This window comes from Tachysurus vachellii, chromosome 11 (assembly GCF_030014155.1).
Source record: "Tachysurus vachellii isolate PV-2020 chromosome 11, HZAU_Pvac_v1, whole genome shotgun sequence".
In the NCBI taxonomy this organism is placed as follows: Eukaryota; Metazoa; Chordata; class Actinopteri; order Siluriformes; family Bagridae; genus Tachysurus; species Tachysurus vachellii.
The window spans coordinates 7,139,136-7,154,949 of record NC_083470.1 but is presented as its reverse complement, the minus strand read 5'-3'; the positions used below and the strand labels follow the sequence as shown (position 1 = coordinate 7,154,949).

General features: G+C 35.7%; 1 long non-coding RNA gene across 1 annotated transcript; it reads left to right on the top strand.

Annotated features, from left to right (window-relative positions):
* Window positions 1-14,117: 14,117 nt before the first annotated feature.
* On the top strand, window positions 14,118-14,921 carry LOC132854064 (uncharacterized). The gene is made up of 3 exons (XR_009649223.1): window positions 14,118-14,256; window positions 14,346-14,444; window positions 14,557-14,921. It is a non-coding gene; the product is annotated as an uncharacterized LOC132854064 (long non-coding RNA).
* Window positions 14,922-15,814: the final 893 nt, after the last annotated feature.

Below are 15,814 nucleotides of genomic sequence, written 5' to 3'. Positions count from 1 at the left end.
ATTTTGTATGTTTTAATGGTAGGTTTATTTTAACAGTGAGAGACAGAAATAACAACAAAGAAATCCAAAAAATGCAGCTCAAAAAAGTTATAAATTGATTTGGGTTTTAATGAATGAAATAAATATTTGACCCCCTATCAATTAGCAAGATTTCTGGCTCCCAAGTGTCTTTTATACAGGTAATAATAATAATAATAATAATAATAATAATAATGCATTTTATTTCATGGCACCTTTCAGAACACCCAAGGTCACCTTACAAGCAATATACAGTTCACTGCATAAAACAAAACATACAACAAACAAACAGCATATACATATAAAGTGCATAAACAGCATAACAGCATTATAAAGTTTGCAGACGACACCACAGTGGTAGGCCTGATTGAAGGTAACGACGAGACGGCTTACAGGGAGGAGATCCAGCACCTAGTAGCATGGTGTGATGACAATAACCTGGAACTTAACACCAAAAAGACCAAGGAGGTCATTGTGGATTTCAGACGTGCTGGCAATCACACTCATCCTCCAATTCACATCAACAGAACTGCTGCTGAGCGTGTACCCAGCTTCAAGTTCCTTGGAATACACATCGCTGAGGACCTCTCCTGGTCTCTGAACTCTTCCATCCTGATCAGAAAGGCACAACAGTGCCTATATTTTCTGAGGAGACTTAAAAAGTCCCGTCTGTGCTACAGGATACTGGAGAACTTTTACCGCTGTACCATTGAGAGTATCCTCACAAACTGCATCTCAGTGTGGTACAGCAGCTGCACAGCTTCAGGCCGTAAAGCCCTTCAGAGGGTGGTGAAAACTGCCCAACAAATCATCGGTATTGAATACCCACCTTAGAGAACATTTTCAAAAAACGCTGTTTGCAAAGGGCATCATCAAAAATCCCTCTCACCCCAACCACGGACTGTTTACACTTCTCCCATCGGGCAGCCGCTACCGTTGTCTCAAAGCCAGAACAAATAGACTGAAAAATAGCTTCTTTCCCATGGCTAACAAAAGTAGCTAAAGTATTTGAAGTACCATTACTATGCATGATTAGTGGTTCTGTTATACGGGGGTTTATTCTATTTTCTAGTCGCTGCTCTTCGCGCTCTGACCATGCATGCGCACGGACGGGCGCGTGGATTTTTGTCCAGAACAGAACCATACCGCCAACACTAACTGTATGCATATCATCTAATAAATTCTCTTTTGACAAAGTGGTCCTGACAGAACTGAAATTCTCTTAACTTAACTGAACTTAATTGCTACAATTTGCTAGTAACAGTGTTTAGCTCAGGAGTTACTGACTCAGGAAACTTGAATCTGTGAATATGCGGCCAACTTCCCGCTCCTTCTCTCCAGAGCTGGAAAGCTGATCCTATATTAACACGGGTCCTACTTCTTGCCTTACTGTAAGCCTTTCTTCGCTTTCTTTCTTTGTTTTTATCCTCCATGTCAATGTTAAAACTGCTTTCTGCTAATGTCACACATGCGCACTGAACAGTCTCTCCGCCCCTTATTGACAAGACCCGCCCCTTTCTGCTCATAGGTTACACGTTTGTTTTGATTTTTGTTTTGTTTGGTGGCCCAACGCAGTTTTCTGAAGCATTTCACAAATATCGGAGACCCTACCTTTAAATGAGATTCTAAAATTGGCTGCTACTCAGGACATAATGCCCGATATTGATGCACTTGTTCAGGCTAAAAAATGGCAAGTTTTAGGGGCAAATTGATAAAATATTGTGTACTTTAAAAACATACATACTTACATACTTACGTATAAATTAACAGTTTTTACAAAGATTTTCTTCAGATTTGCTTCCCAGATTTGTTGGATTTTAAACAGTTTCTATATTTTGATGTTTGATTTATGTTAACATGCAGGACAGTGTTATTAAGTTCCACAAATCTGTGACTAAATGTTTTGCGTCATTGTACAATAACGGTGTTCTCTTTTTATGCATAATGAACTTAAATGTTAAACTGGGTAAAAGTGTTGTTGAAATTGCACATACTACTTAGGTTGTTTATAATATATTTTTGTAAAAAGACAATTCATTTAATATAAAGATTTTTATAATTTACTTCTTCTGTGCACTAATACAAAGAAAAAAAGTGGACTTATTGTTAGTTCTATGTAATTTTGCTATGAGTTTACTGGTCGGGCCCCTTCGAGATCCTTTTAAGCTGTATCCGGCCCCCAGACCAAAATTAGTTTGACACCCCTGGTCTAATGTTTGTGAGCTCTTGCTCCTGTGGATCACAAAACTGTTTTCCATGGTCATCTTCCATGGTCAACTGGAGAAGCCCCATGATCACCCCACGTCTCCTTTCTAAGACAAGAAGATAGAAATAAAAGATGTAAAGATACCACTAAAGGAAATAAAATCTTCTCTAGTGTTAGCCAAATTTATCAAAGTATATAATTATTTATACTTACTAAATAAAATAACAGATCATTTTGTTTTAAATACACATTCTGCATTCTATATCTCATATTTGCACATTTTTTTCCTTCAGGAGTACAGAACATTTCCCAACTGTAACAGGTAACGTCTGTTCCTATTGCCTCTTACCTGTGCTTTGGTGACGTAAATTTGTTCTTGTAAAAAGAAAAGAAAAGAAAAGAAAACATTTTTTAAATTACAAATGTTATCAAAGTTTCCAATTTAATAATAAAACATTTAAAAGACAAATTAAACACCATTCTTATATTAATATGAAACTTACCCAAGTTGGCATTTCTTTCGCATTTTAAAAATAGCAATAAGTAATCCAGCCAAAACTACCACAATAACTAGGGAGATGCCAGCTATTAGAGCTACTGGAAGTTTTTTCACATTCAACATCCAAAGAATTTGTTATTTCTGTAAGTCCAAAATCTTCATACCTGTCAAAGTAAAGAGAGATGTGTGATGTACCTTGGCACATTTTAGCTGGAAAAGGTGAACAGTTTTGTCGCCAAACAAGTTGGCCAAGTTGTGTTCACATCATATATTTAGTTTTTAATTTTTCTCGATTTCTATTTGTAAATTTGCACCCTATTTTGAGCAAAAAGTAACATTCGGTTTTTTAATCCTTAGAGTTTAGTGTAAGATAAAAATCAGTGAGCTCTTGAAGTCAAGTCAAGAAGCCTTTATTGTCATTTCAACCATATATTGTCACGGCACGAGGGTAAAAACGGACCCAAATGCAGGACAACTTAACAGAAACAGGGTTTATTAACTTAAAAACCACGAAACAGGACAAAGACGAATCAGACGAAGGCAACAGAGGATTCCGCACTGCACAAGGCAACGCGGCTCAACTAAATAATACAAATAATTAACAGACATGAAGGACAGGTGTGCAGAGGCGGGGAGTAAACGACAAGGGCGGGGCAGACACGTGAACACCAAACATAAACAAAAAGGCACATGGACAAAGTCCGGGCAGAGTCCTGGCATATATAGCTGTTGCAATACACAGTGAAATGAGACAACATTTCTCCAGGATTATGGTGCTACATAAAATAAAGACAGAGATATAAGGACTTAGTAAGTAGTCCTAGATACATAAAGTGCATCTGTGCAACCTGGTGTAAACAGTGCAGGACAAGACAGACAAGACAAAAATTTACAAGACAATACAAAAAAGACTATACACAAAAGACAATAAATAGAAAACGCTGACCAGTGTAAATACTGTACAGTATGTTCAACAATATTGCATGCATTAATACTAGAATGAACATAGTGTTATAGCAGCAGGTCCCTGAGATAGTGTAAAGAATTGTGCAAACGACTGAAATGTGAGCATGTGCAAAGGGCAAAAAAGTGTGCAAAAACAGCATGTAAACAGGTTGATGGATGTAAACAGCATGTAAACAGGTTGGAAGTGTGTCTATTTGGTGTAGGTCTGTGCAGTCCATATAGTTGATGTGCGTGTGCATGTTGTGCTCAAAACAGTTCAGTTTCAGTTATTCAGTGTGCTTTCAATTTTGGTTAAATATGTCCTGTGGTGGCAGAGGAATTTGGGGTTTTTTGTGTTCAAATTTTTTTTTTTTTTAAATCGATTTGGCCTCTTATGATGTTTGTGCTGTATACTGTGTGTAATACAAGCTTGCAGGGAGGACTGCATCCATTCATTTGTCTGTTCAGTTGATGTGTACGGATTTGTCCTGCATTTATTTCAGTGTGCAGACATGCGGGGTGTGTTATATACAGACCTTTTGAATGTGTATTTATCCTTTTGTTGTATAATATGCTTTGATTCTGTGCTTTCAATCTTGTAGAGTCACTGTGTGACTTCAGTTTCGAAAGGAGCTGATGGTTTACCTGCTTTGTTTTATCCTTATTCAATAAAAGAACAGAATGTTACACTTTGTGTTTTTATATGGAATGTGTACGAGAATTTTATACGAGAGTATTAGGGCCACACTGAGGAAGAAGGAAAAAGGCATAAATTTATGAGGGTGGAGGGTAGCTTTCTTCGGAAAAGATGCATATTCTTTTTAACAGTCCTGATACTTATGACAATGTGATGCTGATGTGCCAAAAGATTAATTATGTCCTTGTTTGTGAAACCATACTGAAGAACCATTCCACGAAATGCCCCACAGCTGTCATTTTAACAACTTCTCCTTTAAAACAACAGGTTACAATATTATGACTTCATTCTCGAAGTCTGTGAATTTTCTTTTTTCCTCTGTGGCCCTGATATTCTATCACTTTATATACAGCCTTATAGTCTATGGGAAACTGTAAATTATCTAATGATAGCAACATCATCTAAAAATAATCATTTATCCAAAATGATTTAAATTAATGATCACAAACATTTTAAATTATGACAGTGGGTCTAGTTATATGTGATAACAGTGTATAGTAGGCAGTGGAATAACTATTGGCTTCCGTTTGTGGTGACTGCTGACTGACATAAGGGATGAGATTAAATAGATGCTAGAACTTAGCCTGGTCTGGAGCAGGCTAGCTCCACAGAATAAATCTCCATGGTAATTTATACCATAACATTGTACCGCCCCTTAATCCAGCTTTAGTGCAACCGGATCACGGATAAATTGAGCCAGGATCACCAAGATATCCCACCTTAATCCCTTATCCTAGTTTTGTGCAATAGGCCCCGGGTAGCACCTCTTAAAAGAACATGGTCATCGCCACCACATACTACTTGTTACTCGCTAAAAGAGAGAGCGGAAGCTAAGACCAAAAATGTGTGTTGTAAAGCTTATATTGTGTAACGTTAATTGTGCACGTGTGTACAGTATATTACAGTGTGATGGCAAATGTCATTGTCCAATAAATATTTTAAGCAAACTTATACGTATATATAACAATACAAATGGGTTTTGTTGTGGTCTTGCTGGGATTATAGTAGCATCCAAAAGACAACATATGTTGACCAGCACACCAGCATCCCAGGCTGGTCGGCCAGCACACCAGCAACCAGCACCTAATGCTGGACCAGCATACCACCATCCCAAGCTGGTCCCAGCATGCAAAACATACCTTATGCTGGACCAGCAATGCTGTTTTTTTAGCAGGATATTCTGGTTTATTTAGAAATTTCAGTTCTGGAGAGATTTGTTGATGCTGCTTATGGATCATTTTACAGCTGCTTTAGACTTTCTAGATTTTTGGCAAGCATTCAGATTTATTGGAGAAGAATCTGAAAAAGAAAAGCATACATTTCAGGATATAGAAAGGAATTCTGCCATGTAAAAAAAAAGCACTGTCTTCAATTTCCAGCAAAGAATCCAGTACATGTATAACAATTGATTTGAAGAAAAAATGCACCAGTTTTACTTTCACTTAAAGGCAAAAGCTCAATGTGAAAAGTAAAAAGAAATATCTAAAATTAATTGCTTAGAAAAGCAAACAATGTGAAAATAATGCTTTGTGCCTTTTATGGTTTGCAATATAGAGGCAATATCAGCAATCAGGTCTGTGCTGAACTCAGAGTTTAAGATGATCCATTAGTTCCTCAGAAGCTCTCAGTTGCACTATTATAAACTGATGTAAAAAGGACATTTACATTAATTACTGAGTGTCACCCAAATGAGGATGGGTTCCCTTCTGAATCTGGTTCCTCTCAAGGTTTCTTCCTCATATCATCTCAGGGAGTTTTTCCTTGCTCTGGCTTGCTCATTAGGGATAGATATATAGTATTTTAAAGTTTAAGGTAATATTCTTTTAAATTAATTTTAAACTTTAAAACAAATACATTTTTATCCTCATTTTTTTCTTCTTATGATTATTATATATTTATTTCTTTTTTTCTCTCTTTCTCTCTTCTGTTTCCATACTTCTGTAAAACTGCTTTGAGACAATGGGAAATGTTAAAAGCGCTATACAAATAAATTGAATTGAATTAAATATCTGTCATTAAGTGAGTTTAATAATGTTTTAAAGATTTTGCCTATTTACCTGTCATCATTTTATATAAATAAGACATGTTATTGTAATTTTTAAACACAAATACAATGCACTGTCAGTTACTTGTAAATTAGGTTCTTACAGTTTTGAGTAGTAGTATATGAATAGTATATAAGGCACAAAAGATCCTCATCAACCAACAACACAACAATAATAAAAACAATGCTAGATTGCAAAAAAAAAAAAAAAAGTGTAGCAGTCAAGCAGTGTCACAACAGAACTGATTATAATAGTTAGGCTGCGGGTCTCCGAGTGAAATCTCAAAAGAACTTCTAGTGTTTTGTGGTAATTTGAAAGGAGATTTTGTGTCGTCACTTTTATGTTTTCTTCTTTATTCATTAGTGTAGAAATAAACTCTTTCTCTTTTCTGTTTCAACAATGGTTGATCTTGTTGTTAATGACATGATCAAAACTGGTCGCTCTCTGGCTTCAGAGCAATCAGTGACTGTACAAGCGGTGTGTTGCGCTCATCAAAGCGATGGTTGATATCTCCAAGAAGTGTCTCAAGTGCACTGTAATAAAGCATTCATAGCTCTGACTTGTCATTGTCCTTTTGTCCTGTTGTTTCTTAAACAAAGTACTGGTGTGAATTCTTATTTACTGTGCACTGCCGTTGACTGCGTCCAAACTAATTTCACTGAGTTATATTCAGAATATTCACTGAGTCTCAGAATAGTAGTTAAAAGAGCATCTACCATATGGTTAAGTGAATGGTTTTAGCCTTTAATAAATAACTATTTTTGGTCTCATATTTTACATTATTATACAAAAGCATCAACAATTGTGAGTTCTCAATTTATGACAACAATCAGTACAGACTGGAATGTTTTAAATAGAAACAGGGCTTGTCAGGTATTTGACAGAGCTTGTCTCTGTGCCTGAATGAGTCGATAAACATTTTACACTTTGACTTAGAAGGCAGGCGGACAGGATTGTTTTGGCTTTTTCATGTCATCTTATAACTAAACGCTGCATGTAATCATATGATTAGTATTTGTTTTGTTTTTTTGTTTGTTTTTTTGGGGTGGGGGGGTGGGGTTTGGCACGTTGAGTCAATTGGGGGGAAATACTATACTGAAAATGTATTTGCACTTGCACTTTTAGCCTTTATTAAACAGCTATTTTTGTCATATTTTACATTATTATTATGAAAGCATCAACAGTTGAGTGTCAGTGAAGACGTAATAAAGTTGAAGTGGATAAAGTCTGAATAATAAAGTCTCTTTTCTGTTTTGCATTTAGTTAATCTTGGAATCTATCATTTTCTTGTGTTTGTTTTAGTTATACACCACAATCCTGCTGTAGTACGATTTCAAAGGTGTTGTGTAAGTTTCTATAACTGCAGCCCTGATAATAGGTCCAGCTGGCAGCTGCACTGTCTATCACAGGTTTATATTCATTTTTAATTGTTAACTTACAGATAAAAAAAAGTTGACAGCCACTCAAACACATTGCCGTTTTTGCTATACATAGCTGTTAAGAGGAACTGTGACGGTCAAGGCAAGATCCGGAAGCCCATGAACAGTCTGAGACAGACCTTCGTATTAATACTCTGGCCAAAAAAGGCAAAAAAACAAACAAAAAAAAAAACCTGCGCCCTTCTATTGTGTTGCACAAATACAGCATGATCTACATGCAGGATTAATAATAAAAAAAAAAGAAGTCTTATAAGTCAAATGTATTTTGGAAATAGTTCTGTAGACTCGTTATGGAAAAATACTTTGTCCGAAATCACCAAAAGTATTTTAGGAGTTAAAAAGTTCAGTCCCGAGAGCCATATGCAGCGTCAACTGGGAGCTCCTTTAAATGTGACGTAACTGAGGGAGGCGTCGTTAATGTTTACGGAACAGAAAGCGCAAGACACTGCTGAACAGACGGACTTTATGTTACTAAACGACAGCTTTTTAAAAACAAACTACAAGAAACACGACGTCGGTAGCAACTTTTCTTCATTAATTTCTCCAAGAGACGACAAAACTGTAAGAACCTAATTTACTAGAAACTGACAGTGTATTTGTGTTTAAAGCAGCTGTCGTATATGTTTTTGTGCTTACTTTGTTTTCAGTATCAGCTGACGTGCATGTACATGTGTCTGCATATCTTTTTCTCTTAGATCACCTTAGATAACATACTATAAAAGATTAGCTATGATAGCGGTGAATGTTAAATACAGTAGTTAAAACAAGTAGTTAAACATGAACAATGTTAAGTTTTGAAGTTAGTTTTGAAGACTTAAAATGCTTTAAAAAGAACATATTAGAAAAGCCTGCAGAATACAAAGGTCAAAGGTTTTTGTTGGTTTATTTGTTTGCTTTTATTTTTTTATCCAAGATCAAGGCAAACAATATTCAAAAGTAACAAATATAAATATAGCTGCAAGAAGCGATGGCGGGCCCTCGCACGTTTTTTTATCGCTATACGGTGCCTCCCAGAAAACAATGCACGGTGGGCAAGTGCATCAAGTGGGTAAATATCAGTGGACTATTTTATGTTGTTACTGACCCATTTGGGGACTGCATGTAAATGAAACCCCACAATTTAAACAAACGGGGGCGCTAGTGAGCCACTTAAGAGACACACCTTTGTCTGACCTTTTTGTCCACATTTAACAGCCGACAAATGTGATGTATGTGTCAAATTTCAAGTTAATCTAAGCACGGCAAAAGCCTTAAATATGCCTGAAATAAAAGTAAAATTTGACACAATGCCATGGCAACAGTGTTTGAGATATCAAAAATCCCTTCGCAATTTCGCATCTCCAATATCTCTGCGTCTAACTCTCTAACTTTACCGCATGCAGCTGTCAAAAAATCCACCTTTGTGACTGACACACTTCCTGGGGCCTGTTGGTGGATTAGGACAGACTTTGTGGTTCCTCTGCAACATTTCAAGCTGCATTTTGTGTCTTAATAACTAAAAGAAAAGATATGTGACATAATATAAGCTGGTAAGGAAACAACTAATAATTGCTTTTATAATGTTCATTAACTAACATATCATTAGAAGACTGAGTACCTAAAAATGATGTGATGGTCAAGGCAAGATTCTGAAATGGAAAAGTCTAAGACAGACCTCCTCATATGCTCGCAAAAGAAAAACAAAACTAATCTAATCAACCAGGGGCACCAATGCAGTGCATACATTAATTCAGATACAGGCCAGCAGCTTTATGTAGTGTTCCCATCATGTTGATGTTAGAAGGGCTGGTGTGAGTATTTCAGAAACTGCTGATCTCCTGGGATTTTTAAGCAGTATCTATAATTTAAAAACATATAGGATTGACAGTTCTGTCGGTGGAAAGGCCTTATTGAAGAGAGAGCTCAGAGGGAAAAGGTCAAATTTGTACAAACCAACAGGAAATATATAGTAACTTGCTCATTCATTAAAACTATGGTGTGCTATGTACAGGTGAAGATAAGTTTATAGTCTTAGATAAAAGAGCTATTTTAAGGGATGAGCTGAGAACTGAGTGAACATGTCAGCAAATGAAATAACCACATCTAGCACAGATGTGAAGTCTCATCAGCAAATCTTAACCAGAGTAGGACTATCTTCACGGGGAAACAAACTTGACTGGAAACAAGTGAAACAAAGAGCGATTCTTTATTGATCCAAAAGGAAATTAAAGCATCCAGTAGCAACATAACACACCACAACACAGTAACCCAACATGTGAAATTAGTTGTTTTTTTATGAAATACAAAAATGTAAAATTTGTCTAGAAAAAATTTTGGCTCTTAAAACAATGGTTATATATAAAAGTACATATTGTGTATAATGTGTAGTTCATTGTAAATATGTCTAATAGTACACTGTGTGTACTGACTATGTACGAGCATATTGCATCTTTTTCACATTTGCACATCTCACCTGGTACTGAGCATTTTGCACATTTTCACCCATATGTAAACTGTTCTTAATTTCTGTTTAATTACTGTATGTAAATTGTTCTGCGATTTCTGGAGTTCGCTTCCAAGAATTTCACTCACCAAGGCACATGTGCTGTGGTGATGTGACAATAAAAGTGACTTGACTTGAGTTGACAAAGTGTTAATACATTAGAATCTATCACAACAAAAAAATACTATTTTATATATTCTTTATTAAAGGAAGTTAAGGGACAGAAATACTTGTATGTCTGTCTTAATAACAAGACCGTAGAAATTCTGTTTCACTACTGAGATATAGTTTCTTCTTTCTGAAGTTCTGCTTCAATGCAGATTTTATAGTGTTTTCCATGAACTTCTGAACACATTACCTCAATAGTTTAAAGACTGTGTAGTATATGTAGTGTAGAGAGCTTTCACCCAAGGGAAATACTGCATCCTTAAAAACACCTTTTATAAAAAAATGTTATGTGCTTTAATGTAGTAAATAGAGTTTATGAGGATTTTAATGTTTCAGTATATATTTACAGGCACATTAGGTGTATGTTTTAATATGAAAATAAAAAGTGAGTTATATCCAGTTTTATTTTTATTTATCATTTAACCCTACCTTGTCTGTTTTGACTGCTTATAAAAAATTAAGTATATATGATAGCAATTTTTTTTCACCTTTTTAGTCTAACTTGTTTCCAACATATTAACATATATTTTGCAAAAAAAAAAAAAAAATTATATGTGGTATAATAAACCTTATTTATATACACAAATGCCTCATTTTTAGTAAAAAAAACCCCCAAAAAAACAGAAATTTTGAATTATTTTCACTATAGAGGCACAAAAGTTAATGCACAATTACAGGCTGGTATATTTCCAGGAGATTGTCTTGAAACCATTTTGACCATTTTTAATGTCAGCAAATAATAAAACCCGTTTTTTTCCAGGCCAAATTGACCTGAATGCTTATAAATAAAAAATTCTACAATGACCACCATTCTGTGTGTAATATCTATTTTACACTTGTAATATCTATTTTGCCCACCTGATGTCATCTGATCAACCAACAACAGGCTACACATACACACACACACACACTAGTGTTAATTTCGTCACCTATTTTTAATCTAGTCTTAGTCTTAGTCTTGTGCCAAATGTCCTTGTTAGTTTTAGTCATATTTAGTCATTCACATATCTTTTTTGTTAGTCTTAGTTTTAGTCGAGTAAAAGTCTCGTCATTTTAGTCTAGTTTTAGTCAAAAGAAAACTCAAGGTATCTTAGTCAAGTTTTAGTCGACTAAAAGTCTTTTAATTTTAGTCTAGTTTTAGTCAAAAAATTGTAGCTTGACCACATCTGGAATCTATTGTAAGAATAAATACAATGAGGCCTCATTAAATGCAATAATATCAGGAACACGAGTGTTATAGTGGAAATAAATAACTTAATGAAAAGCCTAAGATCAAAACTGTAGGTGTGTGTGTGTGTATATACTCACACACACCTACAGTTTTGATCTTTACCAACCAAGGACATCTTTACCAACCAAGGACATTACCAACTTATATTTGTATATATAATATTGTATATATTTGTATATATATTTGTATATATATACAAATTACCACACCATTATTGATGATATTTGGAGCAATATTACATGTAATTGTTAAACTTGATTCCCTTACATATACATTTGCTTTTAAGCCTAATTATTAATTAAGATTATGATGTGATTGTGACAGGGGGGTGGGAAGAGGTTTCAGGTTGGGAGTGTTGAGTTTTTTCTGTCACCACTTTTGAATAAGAAACAATATCAAGGCTATAAAACTTGTCAAAACTCCGCGTATCACAAAAGTATCAGTGAGAAGTTTAAACAGTGCACACACTCGTTTAAACAGTGCATACACTCGAACACACAGGATTCTAACCGTAGAGACGGAGCGCACTATTTTCTTTAGCGGAAACAATACAATCGTTTTTAAATCAATAAACTCCTTTTTAAATCATCATTTTGAGTCAAATTATCGATTTATTTGGTAGGTAACAATATAATAAGCGGGATCCGCTTCACGGACCTGTAACTTGAGCAACAGCGAAGCCGCGAACTCGTGCTGAATATTTTAAAGGCGTAACAGCTGATGAAAAAGCAGAGACAATTGTAGACGAAAATGAAGAGAGATTTTATCTTCGTTTTTATTTTATACAAAACATTTTCGTCTCGTCTTTTTTCGTCAACAATAATGCATGTTAATTTAGTCTTAGTCAGCGTTTTTGGACAGTGGTGCAGTCTTGTCATCGTCACGTCTTAGTCATGAAAAAAAAGGTTGTTGACGAACATATTTCGTCTCGTCTCGTCTGACGAAATTAACACTAACACACACACACCCACTCAAAAACATGCCATAATTTCATGTGAATAAAACTTCTTTTACACTCCTTATGTTTTTTTATTATATTTAATTTATGAACGATAAACCTTATAAAATTATGCAATTTTTTGAGTAAAATAAGCAGAAATTATTAGATATTATTTTGGATAACCACTGACTGATAAATGTCAAACATTATTCAGCATATCCCCAGGTCAAAGCTGACTGATGCAACTAAATCTATAAATAAGAGTGTGTGTATTTATCTATAAATAAATGTGTGTGTGTGTGTGTGTGTGTGTGTGTGTGTGTGTGTGTGTGTGTGTGTGTGTGTGTGTGTGTGTGTGTGTGTGTGTGTGTGTGTGTGTGTGTGTGTGTGTGAGAGAGAGAGAGATCAGATTTTGCCCCCCGGTGGCTTAGTGGTTAGCACGTTCGCCTCACACCTCCAGGGTTGGGGGTTCGATTCCCGCCTCTGCCTTTTGTGTGGAGTTTGCATGTTCTCCCCGTGCCTCGGGGGTTTCCTCCAGGTACTCTGGTTTCCTCCCCCGGTCCAAAGACATGCATGGTAGGTTGATTGGCACCTCTGGAAAATTGTCCATAGTGTGCGATTGCGTGAGTGAATGAAAGTGTGTGTGCCCTGCGATGGGTTGGCACTCCGTCCAGGGTGTATCCTGCCTTGATGCCTGATGATGCCTGAGATAGGCACAGGCTCCCCATGACCCGAGGTAGTTCGGATAAGCGGTAGAAAATGAGTGAGAGTGCTGTCCAATGTGTGCTCCTGGTATGCTACCTTACTGCAAATACAATAAATGTAGTTTTGTCATGTAGGACATATTTTCGTAACAAGATCATTTTGTCTTATAGGAACAAAGTCAGTATTTAATCAGTCACAACCTTGTGATGTTATCATTGGGTGTCTTCAGAATGCCAAACAAGGCTGTTTTTCAATGGTGAGAACAAAACTGATCTGATTGTGTGGCTTAACTGTACGCAACAAAAATTTAAATGAGGCATCATGTTATTGGTGATTGTTCATTTGTAGGCAGCACATTCTTATCACATACCAATGATTTTTTTCAAGAAAATATTGTTTGAGGTACATATTCCTTCTTAAATACAAAGTGTTCATTGTCCTTCAGCACCTGTAGAAATTCAGGGATATATTGACTACAGTCAGTGGGATAATGTGTTATTGTCCATGTCAACATGTGTTAAAACATTGCAACAGTCAGTTAGGCACGCAGTGTAAATCGTTCACTGGATCAAAATACACTGATGTTCCGAACGGCCTGATCGCATGTCTCCACTCTGCTGTGTGTGATGAAGGTAAAGATGTGCACATTCCTGTAGCTTATTAAAAAACTCTTGTAAAATACCCCAATAATGATACAGGACATATGTATGTAATGTGTGTTGTTTTCTTTCCAAAGGTAATGGAGTATGTGTAAAACATAAGTGCTAGTACACTTCAGATGCACACTGTGGGCCTATGAATGGATATAATTGTATAAAGACTCAGGGTGGGAGCTGCAAAAAAGCCAAACAGCACTCCACCTGCCTTCCTGGACCAGAACGGTTAGCATTTTAACATTATCTGTAAAAAACGTAGTAATGTTTCATTCACATTCCTCTGTATTTAGTAAAACAGTTCTTTATTTCTTTAGTTTCTTTACAGGAACAGCTTTATTGGATACAGTGTATAAGGACTGCTCAGAGGAGACATATTCTGATGGTTCATTTATGTGCTGCAAACAAAATACAAAGTGAGTATAAGATAACTGTCACATTTCTGTATTGTGAACTCTTTCTAAATGAGGTAAACATACAGTATAAAAATAGTATTAACATTAATAATAATAATACTCTCCTTTACAGATGTGAGTCTTTGGGTCAGATAACAATCACACAGGGAACACAGTCGAGTGATGCAGTGTGAAGCCATAAACCGTCACATCTGGGCCTCATCATTGGGATTTTGGTGCCGTCTCTATTGGTGATGGTCATCTTAAGCGTTTTACTTTGTAAGGAAACAAGACAAAATTTAACACACTGTAGGAATCTTTTTAACTGTTAAGAAACATTTTATATATATTATATGTATTTATATTTGTGAATTTGTGTAATTTCCTACTTATTTAACACACTTTTAAATTTCAGAACAATGCTAGTAATCTTCAGATTTATGAACTGAACCATGTTTAATGTTGTCAGGGTGTCATTTTCAGGACGTGCCAGTTGCTAGGATCCAAAGTAATGTAATTTAATCACTGCTGCAAAAATGCAAAAATATAACAGAAATAATGAAAGTCTCTTCTCTTTTCTCTTACTGTCATTTGAGAGTACATTGTGTTGTCTTTTAGTGTCTGCTCTCAAATTTAAGGGGATTTTTGTACTTTTGCTTTTGGTTCTATGCTTTCTGTTTGGACTACATTCTTCAACCTGGATTTTGTCATACAGCTTCACCCAGAACAATACAATATTTCATACACACTGCTAGATATACAGCATATATGGGACTGTTAATTCTCTATATAGTATTTATTCTTTTTAAACACCCTAAAGCTAAAATCTACATTTTTAGTAGCTCAAAATGTTGTGTTGTGGTGAAAATTAAGAAGGATGCAGATTGTACTCAGTGTGTGTCTGTTCCACGTTATATTGTGTGGGGATAGAAACAGATACAGTATCTCACAGAAGTGAGTACACCCCTCACATTTTTGTAAATATTTTATTATACCTTTTCATGTGACAACACTGCAGAAATGACACTTTGCTACAATGTAAAGTAGTGAGTGTACAGTATACTGTAGCTTGTGTGAATTTGCTGTCCCCTCAAAATAACTCAACACACAGCCATTAATGTCTAAACATCTGGCCACAAAAGTGAGTGCACCCCTAAGTGAAAATGTCCAAATTGGGCCCAAAGTGCCAATATTTTGTGTGGCCACCATTATTCTATTTCTTCAGTGTCACATGAAAAGATATAATAAAATATTTACAAAAATGTGAGGGGTGTACTCACTTCTGTGAGATACTGTATAAACTAGAATTATAACAGAAAAAAGATATTAGGTACAATGCAGAATGTCAATTACAGCATTTGGCAGACAAACAGGAAACCAGGCAGGACAGT